Source organism: Triturus cristatus, chromosome 11 (genome assembly GCF_964204655.1).
Source record: "Triturus cristatus chromosome 11, aTriCri1.1, whole genome shotgun sequence".
NCBI classification, from domain to species: domain Eukaryota; kingdom Metazoa; phylum Chordata; class Amphibia; order Caudata; family Salamandridae; genus Triturus; species Triturus cristatus.
Genome location: NC_140594.1, coordinates 119,049,076 through 119,073,769, shown reverse-complemented (window position 1 = coordinate 119,073,769; position 24,694 = coordinate 119,049,076). Strand labels below are relative to the sequence as shown.

Below are 24,694 nucleotides of genomic sequence, written 5' to 3'. Positions count from 1 at the left end.
TAAAATACAGGATGCGATATGCCTGCTGCGCGAGACATGGACATGAATACTTACCGGCATGCAGATGTGACTGTCAGAGCGGAATAAAGCACAGGTCGCGATATGTCTGCTTTGTGAGACATGGACAAGACTGCTGTCCGGCATGTAGATATGACTGTCAGAGCGGAATAAAGCACAGGTCGTGAAATGTCTGCTGCGCACGACATGGACAAGACTGCTGTCCGGCATGCAGATGTGACCATCAGAGTGGTATAAAGTACAGGTCACAAAATGTCCCCTGTGCGAGACCCGGACAAGACTGCTGTCCGGCATGCAGATGTGACTGTCAGAGGGGTATAAAGTACAGGTCACGATATGTCTGGTGCGCGAGACATGGACTAGACTGCTGTCCGGCATGCAGATGTGACCATCAGAGCGGTATAAAGTACAGGTCACGATATGTCCCCTGTGCGAGACCCGGACAAGACTGCTGTCTGGCATGCAGATGTGGCTGTCAGAGGGGTATAAAGTACAGGTCACGATCTGTCTCATGTGCGAGACATGGTCAAGACTGCTGTCAGCATGCAGATTTGACTGTCAATGTGGTATATAGTACAGGATGCTATATGCCTGCTGCGCGAGACATGGACATGATTACTGTCCGGCATGTAGATGTGACTGTCAGAGCGGTATAAAGTAAAGGTTGCGATATGCCTGCTGTGCGAGACATGGACATGACTACTGTCCGGCATGCAGATGTGACTGTCAGAGCGGTATAAAGTACAGGTCACGATATGTCTGCTGCGCGAGACATGGACAAGACTGCTGTCCGGCATGCAGATGTGACTGTCAATGTGGTATAAAGTACAGGTTGCGATATGCCTGCTGCGCGAGACATGGACAAGACTGCTGTCAGCATGCAGATTTGACTGTCAATGCGGTATAAAGTACAGGTTGCGATATGACTGCTGCGCGAGACATGGTCAAGACTGCTGTCAGCATGCAGATTTGACTGACAATGCGGTATAAAGTACAGGTTGCGATATGCCTGCTGCGCGAGACATAGGCATGACTACTGTCAGAATGGTATAAAGTACAGAAAGTGATCTGTTTGCTGTGTGAGATACAGATAGGGCTCCGTGCTGTCTGACAAACAGACAGGATTCTGTGCTGTATGCGATACAGGCAGATTTATCTGTGAAGAATGAGATGCAGTCAGGACTCTGATGCCCGACATACAGGTAGGACTCTGCCTGACATACAGCAGGACTGCCTCCAGTGTATGAAATACAGTTAGGGTCTGTCTCCCTGACTCGTGTGAAATACAGACAGAACTCTTTGTCCTATGCAATACTGATAGGACCCTGCGCTGCACGAGATACAGGCCTGACCCTGTGCTTTTTGAGGAAAGGGTTCTCTGCCTGTGCTGAGTGACACCCACACAGTGCTCTGCCTGTCTGTGTACTTCTCTTTGTGTTGTGGTGTATGCATTTGTGGCTTTATACTTTGTTATCTTTCTCCCTTAACCTTTTGAGGTTCAGGGGGACCCATTTAGTGTAACATGTATCTTGCATCTATAAATCCAGATGCTTATGTAATGCATCCCATTCTTAAGTACTCAAAACACGTCAGCAGAGACCTTGACAACAATACACCAGCACCACCACAGAATGTGCAACGCCCTCGAACTCAGCTCCCGACTACTACCTACGATCAATCACTTCATTGTTACCATTTAATAGAAGCCAACGGCCAGACGGATACAAAGTCATGGAAACGTACGAGCGGGGTGGTCATCAGCTCCCAACTACTACCTACGATCAATCACTTCATTGTTACCATTCAATAAAAGCCAGCGGCCAGACGGATACAAAGTCATGGAAACGTACGAGCGGGGTGGTCATCAGCTCCCGACTACTACCTACGATCAATCACTTCATTGTTACCATTCAATAGAAGTCAGCGGCCAGACGGATACAAAGTCATGGAAACGTACGAGCGGGGTGGTCATCAGCTCCCGACTACTACCTACAATCAATCACTTCATTGTTACCATTCAATAGAAGCCAGCGGCCAGACGGATACAAAGTCATGGAAACGTACGAGCGGGGTGGTCAAATGCATAATGACTGAGCATATACTGAACCTTCTTCATCCTTTCATGCTATGGCTTATGCAGGGCCGCATCATCTCTAGCATTTACTAACACAGAGATCCTTAAGAACACAGTGTGCTGAGGTGAAAACAACATGTCATGTCTGTGAGAAGCTGGCTTGGTATATAGTGTACACTTACGTAAGTGGGCACCTTGCATCAATACAGACAACCCGTATGCTGTGGAGAGCAGCCGTAAGGCTTAGCCCAGAAGGAGTGTATAGCATCTTTTTCTTACCAGAACATAATCTTATAGGTATAGTTTAAGTGAAAAAGAACCACACAGTGTATTTATAAAAATATATATTTATTATAAGACACTCACTAACACATACAGATATCTCCTAGCTAGAGATATACACAATGCACACAATACTTTTCAATAGAAACAGGTAATTAGCACGAAATACACAGTGGTCACCAAGGGTGTGTGTCCGTCGGAAGCAACCACAAGCCTTTGCAAATGCAATCAACGTGGAAAGTGAAAAAAGTACAGTGTCGGGACCAGCAAGGTCCAGGTGACTCACCACAAGCAGGGTAGTCAGGGCAGGACCCAAATAATCAGGGGAGCCCACAGAAATCAAAGGAGACCTTCAGGAGCACCCACAGGCCAGAGGCACTGGAGTCGCAAGACGACCTCGAGCAGCTCACCAAAGATGCAGGCCCACGTGCAAGTGATGCACTGAGGACAAAGATCTTGGTCACAGGAGATGCTTGAGGTTGGGGCTACTTGGAGCCCGAAGATCTTGTTGAAAGAAGCCAACAAGCCTTTGCAACTGCAAGTCGAGGCGGCTCTGACGAGGGATACTGGCCTCAAACTTGGTGAGAGGACAGGGCAGGCCTTGAGGGATGTGTAGAACCACCACCTGTGTTGCTGAGCCTTTCGGAGTCCGTGGGAGCCCAGGATCAGCAGCCCGGTCAGCTTAGTTGCAGTGCCTGCAGATGCAGGGAAATGACTCCTTCACTCCAAGGGAGATTCCTTCAGTTGTCTTGGATGCCCACAGGCCTTGGAAGGTTCCTGTACGGAGCACAGGCACGGACGTTGCAGTAGACGAGCAGAGCAACGAGATCAGGAGCAGCAGGAGTCTTCCCAGTTGCAGCCTTGATGCCCAGAGCCAAGTCCAGAGTGCCCAGACGGTCGAAGAAGAAGTGGTGTCTTGAAATTAATCTTGTCCCACGACGAATCTAGAAACCCACCCTCAGGTACCCTAAGGAAAGGGTTGGGACGGTTCAGGGTTCCCTCCGAGAGGTGCTGTCGGACAGTGGGGAGGATACACCCATGTCCTTTGTCCAGTTTTGTGCCACAGCAGGAGCCAACGGCTCCCTGAACTGGTTTGAACTGGACAATGCAAGAAGGGCACAAAATGTTCCCTTCAAGCAGACTGAGTGTCACTGGCAAGCGCTCCCACCCGGCCCCAATACAGTAAACCCTGTCTGGGAGGTGGTCATACCTCCCTGAGACAGGATACCTAATGTTCTGCCTTCCCCTGCTCAAGCTTGGCTCAGCAGCTGGAGGGCAGAATCATATCTCTGGTTGGCAGCAGCCATGTAGTGCTGTCCGAGTCTGGAAGACTGGTACCGGGAGCGCTGAGGGCCTCCCGGAGGAGCTTTACAGTGCATGGAAACATACCTCCCACACCATTTACAGGGTATAATTGCAATATGTCTGATACCAAACAAGATAGGGTTTGTTACAGCCAGTTTAGAAATGATCATCGCGTAATGATGCATGGCCACCCTATGTATCGTAATGGCTGATGCACTTACAGGCAAGGAGAATGGATTCCGAAGGCTGTAGGGTTGTCCTGCTCATGCAGGGGCACTCTCGAACTTAGAACTGAGCACCCTGCCTTCAGGATTGAAAGGCCTGCTTAAGTGGTGACTTATAGGTTTTAAGTGCAGTGACCTTAGATATAGGGAAACCTATATCTTTCGTAAGTGGCACTAGCACCAGATTACACAGGCAGCAATGGCAGGCCTGTAGTTATAGTTTGAGTGGTCCCTTATGAGTGGCATAATACATGCTTCAGCCCAAGTGGGACCCCTCGTGTACCGATGCCCTGGGTACCTTCGTACCATATACTAAGGAATGATAAGGGTACACCAATTTCCAAACTGGGTAATACCTAAGAATTTACCATACCAAATTAAGGGGAGAAAGCACAGAGACTGGTTTCCTCATTAGCAGGATCCCAGTCAGACTAGTCAGAAACAGGCAAAAAGTGGGGGTAACCATAAAAGCAGATCCTACTTTCCTACAATGTCTTTCAAGAATTCAAGACATCCTTGCCGAACCTGATACCAAGCCTGTTGTGCGAATCTACAGAAACCAGTTTTGTGAAGGTGATAACATAAGCCCCGGCAGCCACCATGAAAAACTCTAGCAGAGGAATATTCCTGATGGAAGTAGTAGAGGCCAAAGCCAATGTGGCTGCTCTGCAGGTCTCCAGTGGAGGAATATACACAATGGAAATAATAGCAGTCGAAGCCTATGCAGCCGCTCTGCAGATCTCCAGCAGAAGAATATACACAAAGGAAATACTAGAAGCCAAAGCCCAGGCTGCCACTCTGCAGATCTCCAGTGGAGGAATATACACAATGGAAATACCAGAAGTCGAAGCCCATGCGGCCACTCTGCAGATCTCCAGCAGAGGAATATACACAAAGGAATAACTAGAAGCCGAAGCCCATGCGGCCACTCTGCAGATCTCCAGTGGAGGAATATACACAATGGAAATACTAGAAGTCGAACTCCATGCGGCCACTCTACAGATCTCCAGCAGAGGAATATATGCGATGGAAATACTAGGAGTCAAAGCCCATGCAGCTGCTCTGCATATCTCCAGCAGAGAAATACATACAATGGAACTACTAGAAGTCGAAGCCCATGCAGCCGCTCTGCAGGATCTCCAGCAGAGGGATATACACAAAGGAAATACTAGAAGTCGAAGCCCATGCGGCTGCTCTGCAGATCTCCAGCAGAGGAATATATGCAATGGAAATCTAGAAGTTGAAGCCCATGCGGCTGCTCTGCAGCTCACCAGCAGAGAAGTGCCAGATGAGAGAAGTAGAAGCAAAAGCCCATGCAGCTGTTCTGCAGATCTCTAGCAGAGGAATATACGCAATGGGCTGGAAACTGGAAGTCGAAGCGCATGTGGCTGCTCTGCAGATCTCAAGCAGATGAATATACACAATGGAAATACTGGAAGTCAAAGCACATGAGGCCGCTCTGCAAATCACCAGCAGAGGTGTGCCAGATGAAAGAAGTAGAAGCCAAAGCCCATTCAGCCACTCTGCAGATTTCTAGCAAAGGAATATATGCAATAGAAAACCTAGAAGATGAACTCCATGCAGCTACTCTGCAGATCTCCAGTAGAGGAATACATACGATGTAAATACTAGAAGTTGAGGCCCCTGCAGCCGCTCCGCAGATCTCTAGCAGAGGAATATACACAATAGAACAACTAGAAGTCGACGCCCATGTCGCCGCTCTGCAGATCTCCAGCAGAGGAATATATACAATGGAAATACTAGAATTTGAGGCCCATGCAGCCGCTTTGCAGATCTCCAGCAGAAGAATATACAAAATTGAAATACTAGAAGTTGACGCCCATGTCGCCGCTCTGCAGATCTCCAGCAGAGGAATATATACAATGGAAATACTAGAAGTCGACGCCCATGTCGCCGCTTTGCAGATCTCCAGCAGAAGAATATACAAAATTGAAATACTAGAAGTCGACGCCCATGTCGCCGCTCTGCAGATCTCCAGCAGAGGAATATATACAATGGAAATACTAGAAGTCGACGCCCATGTCGCCGCTTTGCAGATCTCCAGCAGAAGAATATACAAAATTGAAATACTAGAAGTCGCAGTCCATGCGGCCGCTCTGCAGATCTTCAGCAAAGGAATATACACAGTGGAAAAAGTAAAAGTCGAAGCCTATGCGGCCGCTCTGTAGATCTCCAGCTAGGTAATATATGCAATGGAAATACTAGAAGTTGAAGCCCATGCGGCTGCTCTGCTGATCACCAACAGAGGAATATACACAATGGAAATACTAGAAGTCGAAGCCCATGCCGCCGCTCTGCAGATCTCCAGCAGAAGAATATATGCAATGGAAAACCTAGAAATTGAAGCCCATGCGGCCACTCTGCAGATGATCAACAGAGGTGTGCCAGATGAGAGAAGTAGAGGACAAAGCCCATGCAGTCGCTCTGCAGATCACCAGCAGAGGAATATACACAATGGAAATACGCAAAGTCAAAGCCCATGCGGCCGCTCTGCAGATCACCAGCAGAGGTGTGCCAGATTAAATAAGTAGAAGCCAATGCCCATTCAGCCACTCCGCAGATCTCTAGCACAGGAATATACACAATAGAAAAACTAGAAGATGAACTCCATGCAGCTACTCTGCAGATCTCCAGTAGAGGAATATACACAATAGAAAAACTAGAAGTCGACGCCCATGCAGCCGCTCTGTAGAGCTCCAGCAGAGGAATATATACTATGGAAATACTTAGAAGTTGAGGCCCATGAGGCCGCTCTGCAGATCTTCAGTAAAAGAATATACAGAATGGAAATAATAGAAGTCGAAGCCCATGCAGCCGCTCTGCAGAATCTCCAACAGAGGGATATACACAAAGGAAATACTAGAAGTCGAAGCCCATGCAGCCGCTCTGCAGATCTCCAGCAGAAGAATATACGCAATGGAAAAACTAGAAGTTGAAGCCCATGCAGCCGCTCTGCAGATCTCCAGCAGAAGAATATACACAATGGAAATACTAGAAGTCGAAGCCCATGCAGCCGCTCTGTAGATCTCCAGCAGAGGAATATACGCAATGGAAAAACTGGAAGTTGAAGCCCATGCAGCCGCTCTGCAGATCTCCAGCAGAAGAATATACACAATGGAAATACTAGAAGTCAAAGCCCATGCAGCCGCTCTGCAGATCTCCAGCAGAGGAATATACGCAATGGAAAAACTGGAAGTTGAAGCCCATGCAGCCGCTCGGCAGATCTCCAGCAGAAGAATATACACGATGGAAATACTAGAAGTCGAAGCCCATGCAGCCGCTCTGCAGATCTCCAGCAGAAGAATAAACACAATGGAAATACTAGAAGTTGAAGCCCATGCAGCCGCTCTGCAGATCTCCAGCAGAAGAATATACACAATGGAAATACTAGAAGTCGAAGCCCATGCAGCCGCTCTGCAGATCTCCAGCAGAAGAATAAACACAATGGAAATACTAGAAGTCGAAGCCCATGCAGCCGCTCTGCAGATCTCCAGCAGAAGAATATACACAACGGAAATACTAGAAGTTGACGCCCATGAAGCCGCTCTGCAGATCTCCAGCAGAGGAATATATGCAATGGAAAAACTAGAAGTCGAAGCCAATGCGGCCGCTCTGCAGATCTCCAGCAAAGAAATATACACAATGAAAATACTAGAAGTCGAAGCCCATGCAGCCGCTCTGCAGATCTCCAGAAGAGGAATATATGCAATGGAAAAACTAGAAGTCAAAGCCAATGCGGCCGCTCTGCAGATCTCCAGCAAAGGAATATACACAATGAAAATACTAGAAGTTGAAGCCCATGCGGCCGCTCTGCAGATCTCCAGCAGATGAATATATGCAATGCAAACAAATAAAAATTGAAGCCCATGCGGCCTCTCTGCAGATCACCAGTAGAGGTGTGCCACATGAAAGAAGTAGAATCCAAAGCCCATGTGGCCGCTCTGCATATCTCCAGTAAAAAAATATACATAATTGAAATACTAGAAGTCAAAGACCATGCAGGCACTCAGCAGATCTCCAGCAGAGCAATATACACAGTGGAAATACTAAAAGTCGAAGCCCAGGCAGCCGCTCTGCAGGTCTTCAGCAGAGGAATATACACAATGGAAATACTAGAAGTTGAAGCCCATACCACTGCTTTGCAAATCTCCAGCAGATGAATATATGTGATGGAACTACTAGGAGTCAAAGCCCATGCAGTCGCTCTGCAGATCTCCAGCAGAGAAATATACATAAAGGAAATACAAGAAGTCGAAGCTCATGCAGCCATTCTGCAGGATCTCCAGCAGAGGAATATACACAAAGGAAATACTAGAAGTCAGAAAATTCACCAATCGTAGTGAATGTTCGTGAGTGTTCTAAACATTTGTATTCTAAAACGTGATTTGTGTACTACATACGGTCACAGCTTTTTGTGGAACACTTACCTCAAAATTCGGATTAACTGAACAATTCCTTCTCTTGTAAATTTGGATATTAAAGAAGAACTGTCGTATGATTGCGAAGCAAATCAAGTAGCGATCGTGGCACTTCAGTGATTTGCACAAGATTGGACTATTCTCTAATTTTGCCCTGAGGAAGCCCGTTGTCGGGCGAAACGCGTTGGCTGTATTGCTGCTGCTGTACATGATCATCTTGCGACATTAAAGAACTCACTATGTATCAATGAAAAAACTTGGACTTAAATGTCTAGTGTACAATCTTTGCATTTTGGATTGTTGCCTCTCTGTGTGTTATCTATATGTGCTAGATGTGTATGGTCCTAAGGCGTGGACCAGAAAGGTGGGCTACCTGAATCTAGAAATTTACTCACACCTTATGTATAGGGGGGTAGGGCAGCTGTTGTTTTCCCAAACTGCCTATTTCGCTGTATATTTATTAAATACTAGAAGTCGACGTCCATGCAGCCACTTTGCAGATCTCCAGTAGAGGAAAACAGACAAAGGAAATACCAGAAGTCGAAGCCCATGCACCGCTCTGCAGATCTCAAGTAGAGGAATATACACGATTGAAATACTAGAAGTTGAAGCCCATGCAGCTGCTCTGCAGATCTCCAGTAGAGGAATATACACGATTGAAATACTAGAAGTCGAAGCCCATGCACCGCTCTGCAGATCTCTAGTAGAGGAATATACATGATCGAAATACTAGAAGTCGAAGCCCATGCAGCCGCTCTGCAGATCTCTAGTAGAGGAATATACACGATCGAAATACTAGAAGTCGAAGCCCATGCAGCCGCTCTGCAGATCTCCAGTAGAGAAATATGGCCAATAAAACCAATAGAAGCTGAAGCCCACGCGGCTACGAGAGGAATATGCAAAAATGAAAGCAGTAGAAGCTGAATCCCATGTAGTCGCTGCACATCTTCAGCACAGGAACAGGCCCAAAAAATATACTTGATGCTGAAGCCCATCCATATGCTCTAAACTCTCCAGTAAAGTACTACACTGGGTGAAAGCAGTAGAAGCCGAATCCCATGCAGTTGCTTGGCAGGTCTCCGGCAGACGACCATGCTTGGAGAAAGTAGCAGAACCTGCAGCCCGTGCAGCTGCTCAGCAGAAAGCAGTAGAAGCTGAATCTCATGCAGCTGCTTGACAGGTCTCCAGCAGAGGAACATGCTTGGAGAAGGCAGCAGAAGCTAAAGCCCGTGCGGCTGCTCAGCAGAAAGTAGCAGAAGCTGAAGCCCATGCAGCTGCTCAGCAGAAAGCAGTTGAAGTTGAAGCTGAAGCGCTTGCGGCTGCTCAGCAGAAAGCAGTCGAAGCTGAAACCTGTGCGGCTGCTCAGTAGAAAGCAGTAGAAGCTGAAGCCCATGCAGCTGCTCAGTAGAAAGGAAATGGTACCAGAACAAAGATGCTACAATAGTGCAATGTGCACTGGTTTCTTTTGATCGTATATGGTTTCTGTCAAATCATCTATTTCTTCTGTGAATGTATTTCATACTGATTAATTGGCACAATATTGCGTGCCAAACAATTGATTTGTACGAATATTATAAGTATTTTCATGTCACTTATCCTATTACCCTACCCAATCCTTCACTCCCTTCCCTTATCCCGTGGCACCCCGCACTGATTGAATATTGTGAATCTCTTTCTACATAAATATGTTCTCATCTAGGTGTGATTAAATAACACTTTGATGCTATTTCATTGTTGTAATATTCATTATTGTTGATTCTGTTCAGGCTTTTAAAAGCATCTTTGTTCTGGGACCATTTCCTTTCTACTGTTTGATACCCAGGTCCCAGCGACTTTTTGGGTTTACCCTTTGTTTAAACGCATGCAGCTGCTCAGCAGAAAGCATTAGAAGCTGAAACCCGTGCGGCTGCTCAGCAGAAAGCAGTAGAAGCTGAAGCCTGTGCGGCTGCTCAGTACAAAGCAGTAGAAGCTGAAGCCTGTGCGACTGCTCAGCAGAAAGCAGTAGAAGCTGAAGCCTGTGTGGCAGGTCAGCAGAATGTAGTAGAAGCTGAAGCTTGTGCGGCTGCTCAGCAGAAAGCAGTGGAAGCTGAAGCCCGTGCGGCTGCTCAGCAGAAAACAGTAGAAGCTGAAGCCTGTGCGGCTGCTCAGCAGAAAGCAGTAGAAGCTGAAGCTCGTGCGGCTGCTCAGCAAAAAGCAGTAGAAACTGAAGCCCGTGCGGCTGCTCAGCAGAAAGCAGTAGAAGATGAAGCCTGTGCGACTGCTCAGCAGAAAGCAGTAAGCTGAAGCCCATGCTGCTGCTCAGCAGAAAGAAGTAGAAGCTGAAGCCTGTGCAACTGCTCAGAAGAAAGCAGTAGAAGCTGAAGCCCGTGTGGCTGCTCAGCAGAAAGCAGTAGAAGCTGAAGCCTGTGTGACTGCTCAGCAGAAAGCAGTAAGCTGAAGCCCATGCTGCTGCTCAGCAGAAAGCAGTAGAAGCAAGCTGAAGCCAGTACCGCTGCTCAGCAGAAAGCAGTAGAAGCTGAAGCCCATGCGACTGCTCAGCAGAAAGCAGTAAGCTTAAGCCCATGCTGCTGCTCAGCAGAAAGCAGTAGAAGCTGAAGCCCATGTGACTGCTCAGCAGAAAGCTGAAGCCCATGCTGCAGCTCAGCAGAAAGCAGTAGAAGCTGAAGCCCGGTTGCTCAGCAGAAAGCAGTAGAAGCTGAAGCCTGTGGGGCTGCTCAGCAGAAAGAAAGCAGTAGAAACTTCTTTAGTTCTTGTAGAATTTGTCCAAGGCCCTGAGGTACAGGGTACCTACTAGTTTTCCAGTAGAATACAGTGCACTGACCTCCTTATTTTTCGTTTTTTTCACACGCATATTACTTTTTTTTGTAGAACGTCAAGGCCTTTGGAATATCCAGTCTGTAGAGCATTTTCCCGAAGAAAAATGTGTAAGTAAATAGGTAGGAGTGACACGTATCAGATAAAGTGGACGTAAGTTGACACATTATGCGGCATGTTGGCAATTCAATCCTGAATCTAGTCTGAGAGCCACAACATAACGCCTGTGGAGGAAAAAACTCAGAAGGCGCTATGTGTGACTATGGAAGGGGGAATTATGAGCTTGGGTAGTTCTTCAGGCCTTGGGCACAATGGGCCAGAAGTATTAATAAACCATTTTGCGATTCTCTAATAGCAAATCCTTGCGATTCGTAATTAGGATATTGCTACACGAAATGTATTAAAGTGAGTTGAACACTTTCTGTGATTCCTAATGGGTCGCAAATGACCCACCTCATGAATATTAAGGAGGTAGGTCGCAATTTACGACCCATTAGAAATCGCAAAAATCACAGGGATCGTGGCCTGCTGAGATCAGCAGACCATCATGTTTGTGATTGCTTTCAAATAAAGCAATCTTTTTTTTGTAAAGCAGACTGTTCTCCTATAAGGAAAATGGAATGCTTCACAAAAAGTAAAATAAAAAGCTTTTCTTTCATTTTTTGAGAGCAGGCACTGGTCCGTGGGACCATTGCCTGCTCTTAAAAAAAGTTGTTGCATACATTCACAAAGGGGAAGGGAGCCCTTGGTGACCCCTTCATGTTTGCAAACAGGTTACCACCAACTAGAAGTTGATGGTAAAATGCGAATGTTTTGTGACTGCTTTCATGGTCACAAAACATACATACCATTACAATTTGGTATTTGGAAAGGACGACCTAAACACGCCCCTTCCAGATACCGAATCACAATCCCATTTGGCGATTGGGTAACAGGTTACTGAATCGCAAAACAGGGTTTGATACATTTAAAAAGCATTTTTCGCGTTCGCACACAGGCAGATGCTGAGAATCGGCCCATTTGCGAACGCAAAATTGCTAGTTACATGTGGCCCTAAGGGAAGGTGGATTCAAGCAAAGACAAACTGGTTTCAGTGCAGAGAACAGACAGCCCTCTAGCACTGAAAAGGCTCAGCAAAAAGCTAGAGTTATGCTGCCTGCAAATCAAAGACGACCCTCAGCATACACCAGCTCAACGTTCCAGACACACTCAAAAAGCTCAATGCAGACTGGTTATAATGGCATCTAGGCAGGGCTAGAAGATCATGTCTTGCGCACTATGACATGCCATATTTTAAACATAAGTCTGTCAAAAATTCTTGGTCATTGCAAAACCCTACTGCAAAAACAACAATGTGATGGAAGGAATGCTAAATTAATCTCAGCCTCTGAGAATGATTCGAGGCTACATTCCAGACCATTGTTTTTTGGCCCACTGTGCCATTATAGGGAGAGACCCGCTTTATGCAAATCAGTATTGGTCCTACGCTCTGTGCCACTGGAGCGAAGCTGCACCCGACTGAAGCGTCCCACATGGGCTGAAACGTGTTGTAGTGCTTGTGTTCCAGTTCAGAGAGGACCCGGCTTGGAGCCAAGCAGCACCCGACTGAAGCGTCCCAAATGGGCTGAAACGTGTGGCAGTGCTTGTGTTCCAGTTCAGAGAGGACCCGGCTTGGAGCCAAGCAGCACCCGACTGAAGCGTCCCAAATGGGCTGAAACGTGTGGCAGTGCTTGTGTTCCAGTTCAGAGAGGACCCGGCTTGGAGCCAAGCAGCACCCGACTGAAGCGTCCCAAATGGGCTGAAACGTGTGGCAGTGCTTGTGTTCCAGTCCAGAGAGGACCCGGCTTGGAGCCAAGCAGCACCCGACTGAAGCGTCCCAAATGGGCTGAAACGTGTTGCAGTGCTTGTGTTCCAGTTCAGAGAGGACCCGGCTTGGCTGTTCAGGTAGGACTGCGCCTGCTGGATCAGGGCCACGGCTGATTCGTATTTATGGCTGGATCTAACCTGATGCGGCATGGTGGGCCTGAGTACTTACTAGTAGCTGAGATGAATTAACGCATTCCATCATTTTTTGTATTCTTCAGCACAAAGGCCTACTATAAGCTCGGCACGTGTGGTTGTATGCCACGACCAGGATGAAAGCCTTGGACACGCACACCATGTTAGAAAAGCTTGTACTCCAGGCGCGCTCCCTCACATTCAGCCACTACTAAGAAATTCTCACCTCAAATAAATGAGTCTGGAAAGTAGCTAAATGGGTTAATGTCCAGCTGTCGAGATTCATCCTCAACAAGTGTAGCACAGATGATGGTGGTTGAATCCCGCCTTTGATCCTTCAGAGGGTATAAAAGTGATTGCTTTTTTTGGAGTAATGACAGATGTTCATTGCTTTGAAGCTGCAGGTCTGTGGCAGCAAGCAGAACATAAATATTACATATCATTAAAATCACTGCCTTACCAACTCTGTGATCCTGCGCTAATCGCTTGACATCCACCCTCAGTTCCTTTAGCTGGCAAAAACGGGGCCCCTCAGAAGAAAATGTTGCTGTCATCATTAAGCCTTTGTGGTAACTGAAAGGTCAGCATTCTTTAAACCTTCCCTATGAAGCTGGGACTTCACAACAAACACAGTTGGGTCCCTCGTTATGCATATATGTTACGCCAACAGGTATTTAACATTAATGTAGCAGTTAAACACGATTTCCTTTCCATAAACCCCCAAAGCCCTGCGCCACCAGCCCGAGGAGCAGAACCCCTTGACAGGGTGGAGCAAGGCCGTGTCAGAGCTGCGAGAGGGTGGCACTTGAAGGTTCCAGGTAAGTACCATGTTCACCGCAGGGCCTGGAGCAGAACCCCTTGGCAGGGGGAAGCAAGGCCGTGTCAGAGCTGCAAGAGGGTGGCACTTGAAGGTTCCAGGTAAGTACCATGTTCACCGCAGGGCCTGGAGCAGAACCCCTTGGCAGGGGGAAGCAAGGCCGTTTCAGAGCTGCGAGAGGGTGGCACTTGAAGGTTCCAGGTAAGTACCATGTTCACCGCAGGGCCTGGAGCAGAACCCCTTGGCAGGGGGAAGCAAGGCCGTGTCAGAGCTGAAAGAGGGTGGCACTTGAAGGTTCCAGGTAAGTACCATGTTCACCGCAGGGCCTGGAGCAGAACTCCTTGACAGGGTGGAGCAAGGCCGTTTCAGAGCTGCGAGAGGGTGGCACTTGAAGGTTCCAGGTAAGTACCATGTTCACCGCAGGGCCTGGAGCAGAACCCCTTGACAGGGTGGAGCAAGGCCGTTTCAGAGCTGCGAGAGGGTGGCACTTGAAGGTTCCAGGTAAGTACCATGTTCACCGCAGGGCCTGGAGCAGAACCCCTTGGCAGGGGGAAGCAAGGCCGTTTCAGAGCTGCGAGAGGGTGGCACTTGAAGGTTCCAGGTAAGTACCATGTGCACCGCAGGGCCTGGAGCAGAACCCCTTGACAGGGTGGAGCAAGGCCGTTTCAGAGCTGCAAGAGGGTGGCGCTTGAAGGTTCCAGGTAAGTACCATGTTCACCGCAGGGCCTGGAGCAGAACCCCTTGACAGGGGGAAGCAAGGCCGTTTCAGGGCTGCGAGAGGGTGGCACTTGAAGGTTCCAGGTAAGTACCATGTTCACCGCAGGGCCTGGCTCTCCGGAGGCCTTCTGTAGCCTCAGCGGTGTAGGAGGTGGGCGCTGCAGAGATCTGATCAGAACAGGCGAAGCTGCAGCCGAGCTTGGCATCAACTGCCACTCAGTGATGCCATGTGACACTGCGCAGATGGCAGCATGGCAGATCTCAATCTTAGGGAGGCTTCTCAGAAACCTGGCGGTGTCTTTCTTTGATCCGTCGACTGTGCCATGATTTCTTCTGAAATGGGCTCTCCACCAGGTCAGAAGGAATTCCAAGCCACGCACAATCCGACTGGAAATGGATTCCCGAGCAGAAGAGATAATGCAGGTTTTGCAAACGCCATTTGCACGGGTGCGTGGATTTTCCATTAGCTGCAGCTGGCAGTGCATAGCTCTGCAAAGCTCTCTTGATGCCCTGTTTATTAAGCATCGTCTCCCGAGGGAGGCGTCAAGTCTAGGGAAGAATGCTGGAAAGATGGCCGGCTCATTAAGGCGGAAATTGTCAACCACCTTGGGAATAAAGTGGAAATGATTCCTTACGACAGCACTATCCTCGTGAACCACAGTGGAAGGGAAGCCTGCCCATCACAGAGCCTCTTGTACACACAGCAGCCTCCCAGAGGGGATTTCCCAAATCGGTAACTTTAGAGGGTGCCCTTCTTTGGTTTAAAAGAAATCTTTGGCAACACTCCTAGCCTTGGGTATAAAGTTTAGATAGAAGCTGGAAGTCAAGTGGATTAAAGCCCTTCAGAAACCTCTCAGCCATTTGCATTGAATGTACACAGTTGAAGGTTCTCACATGCTTTTCTATATGCACAGGAAGCAAACATGACTGGCTTTTATGTTGCTCAGTTGCAGGCACCGCCTGGCATGGATCTGATAGCATTTTAGAGTCAGTGTTACCAGGCAAAGCACATGTTTAGACAAGGAAGCGTCTAAAGGGTGCCAGGTGCTGTAGGTGGGTTCTATAACCCCTCACGTTTGGGGACTCCGCTTATTTTCCATCATCAGACAGGCCAAGACCAAGCCCTAGAGAGCTAAAAAACAAAAGGTAAAAAGAAAGGAATTGAATGATGAAAAAAGAGAGACAATGCAAGGGTGAAAATGAACCTGCAAGAGTGAGATAAAGGGGAAGGGAGTGTCTGATGAGGGATGAAAGAGCATGAGGTGGAATCAAGACTGTGCTGCCTTGATATTCGCAAAAACAACAATTGATTGACAGAATGCAGAACATGTCATACATTCACCCCAATACAGAGATCTGGACCTAAATCCATCGTTTCTTTGCTCCCCATGCCATTCCAGTTTGATCCCAGCCACATGCAAATCAGTCTTGACCCTGCACACAATGGGAACAGTCCAGCCCGAACTGCCAGGCCAGATCCTTCCTGGACTGGAAGCAAGCATCCTAGTACCGGTATCGGGGTTTCACCCCTCATCAGCCAGGATAGCTTGACTCCATGGAGAGCATGGGACCCCCGTCTGGGCATACCCGTACCACTGGGGGTGACAAATGCAAAAACAACATGCATGCCGACATTCATTAGCGCCAGCTGCGAGCTTCTGAGCAAAACGATGGCCCCTGGCACTTCTTTTACAAACTAAGCTCAGGGAGCAGGAGTGTACAAGCATAGGCCCTCAATGGGCAGAGTAATGCCAGGTTCCAAGCTTTCCACGTGAGAGAAACAAAGATACAATGGATATGGATGGAAAACGTTTACACAGTGAGTGGTTGTCCAGACAAAATGGCAGGCTTCCAGCCAAGAAGGGCGAACACTGTTCAGCCTTTAGAGAGGTCTTCTGAGACCAGCCATAGACATTAGTTTATTTGTAAGCATGAGATTCTCTAGTGGAACTTAATAAAGACACCCCAAGAGTTCATCTATAAAGGCCTAAGCTTAAAACTTTCATAAGGGTGCCATTTATGGATGTGCCACTGTCCGGAGTGGGGGTTGTCTTGCGCTCAGGCTAGTTGGGGACATCCTGGCCAAACTGACATTTAATTGGGGAAAACATGTGTGGTCTCTTGAAGATCCTTGAAACAGTGGAGTGGCATCCTTCACAAGCACTAGACGTCAGAATCCTTGTGGTCATGCGCTCTCTGCTCTTAATTACTTTGCCAATAAGAGGAATAAGATAGAGGCATAAAGGAGACATGTCTGCTTGTCCTAATGGAGACTGCCCTGACCCTATTGACGTGCCCTCTTTCCATAGTCCGCTCTCACTGTTCTTACAGCGGGCAAAGAGACTGGCATGTACCCAGTAAAAAGCTGTTCATATCCTAAATTCTGTAGTGAAATATTCTCAACTCGTGCTAAGTGCTGCGCGCAGAGAGCACTACACTTCTGAAGGGTTTCATACTACCACAGCACCGCCCCAGGATTTTGCTTTACCCATATTGTTAATTTATGGTACAGTGGTACATTGTAAGTGGTCTGCCCTTTAAGGCCATCTGTTGTTACTCAGTGGCAAAGTGACGGCTGGTCTCCTCCAAAAGCCACATGCACCACTAGATATATAACCAATCTAGAACCAGAACTGGAGCGGTCAGTTTCCATCAGCACTTCCTGGTATGATCTGGAGAAGCTAAGTCCATGATGAAAGGGGAGAGGGACTCTCCTGCAGAGTGGAGAAGTGACGAGGTGAGACTGATTACTGGTTACCTTGGAGATGCAGCCTGGTGGGTGAGACCATCGTCTGTTAGCTAAGACGGCAGCAGTCTCTTTCTTGGTCTGGATGAGACCCCTGAGCACTGAGACTGTGCAGGAGAGGTACAGCCTCATTCTTGCCAGAAAATATTTAAGTGGGACAAATGAGGACTGAACTTGCGAAGAAGCCCAAGACCTCATCTTGGAGTGAACGCTCCTTTGACACAGGGTTTCACTGAGACTTTTTAAAGCGTGAAATTCTAGATTGGAACAGATGATGGTTTCTCTGGGTCACTGAGCTGTCCAACGAGTGTGAGCCACATTGACAGTCCATTGCATATGTCTGAAGATTGGGTTTCAAATCAGAGCTTTCATCAACCAGCATTCTTGATAAGAGAAGGCCTGGTTTGCCAGTTTTGTGATGCGTACAACCAGTGGCGGCATTGCACTGGTGCTGAATCAGAGGACACCTAACTGGTTGTGAATGTGCTCTACACAAACCTTCGGTTTGTTGTGCTTTTGCTTCTTCCAGGCTTGTGTAAGAAGACATTCTTGGGTACGAACCCATGGATCCAATCTAAAGTTTCAGGCTATAAGCATCCTCTTCATTCTGTCATTCTTCAGCCTCTTGTCGAGCTACATGGGGTGCACAAATACAAGCACACCATACTTGTCCATGCAGAGGCAAATCAGTCATCGAGACCCCAAACCACCCCCACACATTACCATTTCATAGACACCAAAACACAGCACCAATAAAACAAAGTTACTTTCAGTGACCCCCGCCCCCATACCAACATCAGCACATTCAAAGGCCCTTTTTATCTGGCCAGCTGATTAGAATATGAAGAAATAGGTCAAGAATAATTATTATTGGAGCACATTTAAAGGTCTCACAAACCTGATAGGAAATGTCTGCTGCAAAAGGTCCACTGCATGTCAACCTACCACAACAGCTGATGCTCCTTCTGCCTGACTGCCAGATCACTTTAAAAACCGTCAGAACAAGCGGCTCTTCCGCATGATTGAAATAAGAGTTGCAATCACCTTGCGGCTCTCCTTGATGCATGTGCTAGAAACACAACTGCTGGCGGATCTGATCAATAACACTGTTAATGGTTCGCTTACTCTCCTGTGCCTCCCATCCATTACTTGGGAGCTAAGGTGACCAGGCATCCAGGACTGGCCGGAGAGTCCATGTTCCTCACCCTCTGATCTGGCAGATGTCTGGGTTTTCAGAGAGGGCTGAATGAACAAAGACTGGGCAAGGTTTCCTATCTTCTAGTGCAGGATTATTTAGTATCCGGGTTCAGAAAGAAGTTAACTTAAACGCAGATAATGCTGTGTGGACAAATGTTATTATTATTGTAATTTTGATTGCATTTATATCGTGCTCACCACCCCTAATGAGGCGTTGAAGGGCTTTTGGGCAGGTAGCACTGTGGATCATTCGTGGTTATTGTTGGTTATTGGTTATCACTGGTTATTGGGATCGGTCTTGTGCTATCGAGGAATCTATTTAACACATTTACTCCAGTTTCTTTAGGGTAGATTAAATGAATGGGAATTATATCTGACCAATGGCCTTTGCTCAAAGAGGGCCATGGGTGAAACCAAATTTGGCACCCATCCCATTCATCCTCTTTAAATGTCTGTGTGATCCAAAAAATGCAAGACGCAGTGAAGGGGTGGGGGCAAGAGAAAGGAAAGGCACGAGAAGAAAAGAAGTCAAAATGCAGACACGGGCACCGGCAGCAGCCTGCAGAAATAGTGTTTAAATGCACTTTTTTTCGGAGCCATGTTGGAAGAAGAATGCTGGAGGCACCTCTTGTGGCCCTCTAAAGATCTGCACCCTGGGCCCTTCTCGCATATGCTAAAGGCTGGCCATGGGTTCATGCAGAAATTGGTAGGATGAATCAATAGGTGAGTGAAGGTCAGGTATTGTTCAGTTGCAGAGAAATAGTTTCAAAGATTACATTGAAACTGAATGCATTTGAACACCTGGTCTAATGCCCAGTGGCCTAATAGCCCTTTGCCACCCCCAAGGTTAAGAACCTGTGCATCTGGTTCAATGAGAATCTCTCATTTGATGCCCAGATCAATGCCCTTGCCGGAAAGTGTTCTGGGATTTTGAGATCTTTAAAAAAAATCCTTCACCTTCTTTCTGAGACTGCCCGAAAAAACAGTAATCCAGGCACTGGTTATAGCCAGATTGCATTACTGGAATATTCAGTACTTGGGTGTCTCCCAATGGCGCGTGCAGAATGCGGCAGCTCAGACACTGCTCGGGCTGCCGAGGCGAGGCGAGCCTCTATCAGCACCACACTGAAGAAGCTGCAACGGCTACCAGTGAAACTGAGAATTCACTACCTTTAAGGATCTCTGTTTTTGTTATGAAGCACGTTTCTGTCAAGGCCCTGCTTATTTGCAGAATATGGCTACTCCCTATGCTCCAAGCGGGACTCTGAGGTCGGCTAAAGCCAATCTGGCCTCCGTGCCCAGAGTCAGGAAGGCTAGATCGAGTGGCTACGCCTTCAGTTACCTGGCTCCCAAAAGTGGAAACTCACGACCACTGTACCTTCGGCTGGCTCCCTCCGCATTGACATTTAGAAAGAATACTGAAAAATTGGCTCTTTGGTTCCAGACAGGCTTTTCCTGTGGTGCTCTGCTTTTTTGTATCCTTGGAACAAGCGTTCCCATGGAACTCCTCGTTGGGAAGGGTTTTAGTTTCACGGATCTTTCTGTGTAGAATACATCATTGTAATAGCATATTCGATTCAACCAATAATGCTCTTCAATAAGGATTTGTGAGAAAGAGAACAGCACAGACAGTATTTAGGAGTTACTAAGGTCCAGCGGAACCGATTTTTATTAGACGAAAATATTTCAAATGAACAATTTGTAAGTGTCTTTCAAGGCAAAAAAAGGAAGGAAAGAATGAGTGGACCCCAGGTGTGAAACCAAACCAAAGCCGATCAACGAAGGAAAGACGAAGTCAAATATGAACATGTACGGTGCACTGGCTGCTTCATAACAAAGGGCAGCCGTTTATATTCGGTACATTTTAAGATACAGGTAATTAATCATTGTATCACAATTATGAAAAGTCGTCTGTCTTTGTACATATGTCAATGGCGTGTCGGCCCTTGGAAGGATAACAAGCATTGGCATAGCCAATAGGTCTCGCCTTTGGGACCTTATAAGTGTTTAGCCATGCAACAGTTGCATAACTAAATACTTATAAGGTCCCAAAAGCGAGACCTATTGGCTATGCCAAGCGGCCGTGCAGCCGTGAAAGTGAAAGTGATCTCGATCACGATCAAACATCAAAGCGGCCGCGAAAGTGAAAGTAATCGCGGTAAAGCGCGGCGCGCGCGCCCACGCACATGCACTGTAGCTCTAGGCTGGCCTGGTAGCACTTTTTGGAGCCCTCTCAATAAGTCTCGCCAGACCAGCACATGCGCGGGGTCAGGCGAGACCTAAAAAGGTCTCATCAGGACTGAAATTGCTTGGGCTTGGCTGGGATTGTAGAAGCGCTGATCCACATGGAAGGGACCACTAAGGAAAAACAACAGAAATCAGTCCTGGTAGGTGAGAAAACATTGAATATAGACTTGTAAGGGGTGGTAATCCTCTCATTAGTTCCTTAGAAGAATTTCGTCAACAGACACAAGGTCTTGTAGAGTTAAAAAGGCATAGCATCTGGGATTGGCGATCTTGAATATCGCAATGACCTTATGGGGCAAATAGTGCTCCTAGTGAGGGTGCCTTGCGGTTCTCTACGAGGCTGCTCTCCCTGCTGCTTTTTTGTACGCAGCTTCTCAGCACTGGGACCAGTAGCGGTTGCTATCGGACAGAGGTAGTGGGGTGGCAGGGGAGGGAAGGGGAGTGAATGGAGAAAAAAAAGGGATTTACCTGAAACGGCCCACAGCCGCCTCGCCTCTGTCCTCATCCTCTTCATCTTTCTTCTTCCTGTCCCGGCCAGCAGCAGAAAGCACACAGGCTCTCCTGAGCCAGCGTTGATTGGTCTGAGCGCCGTGGTTCAGCACTCAGGTGGGGACAGGGAGCCTGTGCATGGTCCTCACCAGGCTGTGTAATGCAGCCTGGTGGGGAACATGCAAAGTGCGCATGGCTGTTTGGAGAGCCCAAGAGGGCCGACCAAACTGTCATGAGCACTTAGGGAGTGCTAACACCTCCTCTCCCTGCTCCGGGGCCGACCAAACAGTCATGAGCACTTAGGGAGTGCTAACACCTCCTCTCCCTGCTCTGGCTGAGGGCCGTGGTTCAGCGCTCAGGTGGGGACAGGGAGCTTGTGCATGGTCCTCACCAGGCTGTGTAATGCAGCCTGGTGGGGAACATGCAAAGTGCGCATGGCTGTTTGGAGAGCCCAAGAGGGCCAAGTCATGAGCACTTAGGGAGTGCTAACACCTCCTCTCCCTGCTCCGGGGCCGACCAAACAGTCATGAGCACTTAGGGAGTGCTAACACCTCCTCTCCCTGCTCCGGGGCCGACCAAACAGTCATGAGCACTTAGGGAGTGCTAACACCTCCTCTCCCTGCTCCGTGGCCGACCAGTCATGAGCACTTAGGAAGTGCTAACACCTCCTCTCCCTGTTCCGGGGCCGACCAAACAGTCATGAGCACTTAGGAAGTGCTAACACCTCCTCTCCCTGCTCCGGGGCCGACCAAACAGTCATGAGCACTTAGGGAGTGCTAACACCTCCTCTCCCTGCTCCGTGGCCGACCAAACACTCATGAGCACTTAGGAAGTGCTAACACCTCCTCTCCCTGCTCCGGGGCCGACCAAACAGCCATGAACACTTAGGGAGTGCTAACACCTTCTCTCCCTGCTCTGGCAGCCCCGCTTGCCCCCACTGCAATAGGAAAAATAAAATGATAATAACATTACATTATTTTCATCTTATTCTGCCTTTTGAGCAGTGAGGCGATGCCCCCCCCGCCATAGTGGAGGAGCCGCCACTGGCTGGGGCACTTCATGTGAAGTACCCATGCGCTTTATAAATGGCATGATAAGCTTTAGAAATGACACCAATGAAACGGTTGCGATCTACGAGGCAAGGTGTTGGCAAACTGTAGCAATAGAATGGAGAGTAGGCCGGTGGGCACTGCTTAGGGTGAGCTATACTCAGAGAGACTAGGGCATGCAGGATGGAGGGTACCGAGGGGGTCATTCAACAGAAAGGAAGGAGAGAAATGCAGTCACAAGTTTTAAGTCGAGGTCATTTTTTCATGTACGGTTTTAGGAATACGGAGGAGGCTGCTTTGAGATAGTGTGCAATCTAATTATATAAAAGTGTAGAAAGAAATGCCCTGCATGTAATTACCCCATTAGTGGCTAATTGCCTGGGTTTACTTTGCTGCAGAGCACTGTCCAGGCCATCTGAGCCCTTTTGTCGATGCAGATTTTTAGTCCTACTTCTGTGTTTGTGGAACGTTCCTGTGTTTTGTTTTCAAAATCTGGTCACCCTACTTGGCGCAAAACTAGTGTTATTGACAAGATGGCAATATCAATGCAGCCCCAGCGACTTCGAGATACCAAAATATTAAAAAAAGTCCCACAAATCAGAGAGCTCGTGGACACACTGAAGCACAGCCCCAACATCTTCCGGGCACACAAACAATTAAGAAAGTGCACACCTAACAGAAGCCCTTAAAATACAGCACTCACAACTTGCAGGCAACTTCAAAACACTATTTCAGCAACTTTTTACTTAACATGAGCTGTGTAGGCATACATCATATGCATTTCTAAACTACGCACTCTTCCTTTCTGAAAAAACTCAGAGTATAACAGCCACTCCATACACACGGCCCAAGACAGCGCCATCCCCTCACACACTTCCAAATATGCCAATAGCGCCTGGAAACTTACACTAACGTATCAGAGGCGCCCTGTTAGCAGATGCCTTGCCCACACATCGGTCGGGGTGCAGTGCTGCACAGCCTCACAAGCAGGCTCCCCATCTCCTGGTGACAAACCAAACACTCGCATACTCACACGACTACATCTTTGGGTACCCAGTGTTTGCAGCCATTCGGATCTATACATTCAAGTCGGGAAAAGGCGCTGAACTTGTAAACTAAAACTCGTATGTGCTAATCCTGGCTCTGCGAGGACTCCATATGCGGTTTCAGACGGTTCACTTCACCCCGGTTTACCTCTTAAACGAGCTGTAATTGGTTAGTGATTAAAAACTGCTTCTACCATTACGGATCCCTGTGCAAATAGGTTAATGGCCAGGCTCCAGCTCGCTTTCGGTTCGGCCGAGGTGGAAACACCGAGGGCGGAGGAGGGCAGTGCCAGAGGCGAGGCCTACTCTGTGGAGACAGAGGGGGGCGTGGAGAGAGGATGAGGAGACGCCATCCTCTGACAGAACAGAGAGGCGGCGGGCGCGGTGAGCTGATCGTGTTCTCACACCTCTAAGGAGGGCCCTCTTACTGCGGGTTTCCTGTTATCTCCACACATACATACCAGGGCCGGATTTATCGCCAAACGCCGCTATCTCCCTCTGAGTGAACAGGGTTTACGCTTTTTTCCTCTCTGAATGGAGACTGGCCCGTGGACCCACAAATACTGGGTTCAATTCTGCAGGTTTTCCTCTCTTCTGGAAGAAATGAGGGACCCACATGCGCAGGCATTTACCGCCTGCTTGGAGCAGGCGGCTCTTTCTCCGCAATGGGTGGTAGCAGGGGGGGCACATGTCATTGCCATTTAGCTGGGGGAGTTTTTCAGCTCCCCCAGCTTAAGTATGAGGGGAGGGGGGGCAGGCACAGTATCCGCCTGTAGCTACTTCGAAGTCTCGGGGTCCGGTGACTATCCTGAAATTGCTGGGTTCAGAATTTATGGGATCGCTAATTCCAACCCTGGTCAAAACTTACAGTTACTCCCGCTCCGGACAACTTGTAATGAGGGCCGGTGATAACGGGGTGGGGGGGGGCGGGGGCGGGGGGTCCTATTCTTACAGCACACAGAGGAAGAAGAGAGGTGAGCTGTGAAGAGAGGACGTGAAAAGGTCATATTTTAACAGAACATAGAGGGAGAGATGAGCTGTGGAGAGAGGACGTGAAAAGGTCATATTTTAACAGAACATAGCGGGAGAGATGAGCTGTGGAGAGAGAACATGAAAAAGGCCATATTTTAACAGAACATAGCGGGAGAGGTGAGCTGTGGAGAAAGAACATGAAAAGGCCATATTTTAACAGCACACAGAGGAAGAAGAGAAGCGAGCTGTGAAGAGAGGTA

The 24,694-nt window shown here is 48.1% G+C and overlaps 2 protein-coding genes across 2 annotated transcripts in view; one reads left to right on the top strand and one right to left on the bottom strand.

Moving 5' to 3' along the window:
- RSPH14 (radial spoke head 14 homolog) overlaps positions 1 to 24,694 on the bottom strand; it is a 530,513-nt gene that overhangs the window by 175,533 nt on the left and 330,286 nt on the right. The window lies entirely within an intron of this gene.
- The window catches only part of GNAZ (G protein subunit alpha z), a 291,338-nt gene that overhangs the window by 34,963 nt on the left and 231,681 nt on the right, over positions 1 to 24,694 (top strand). The window lies entirely within an intron of this gene.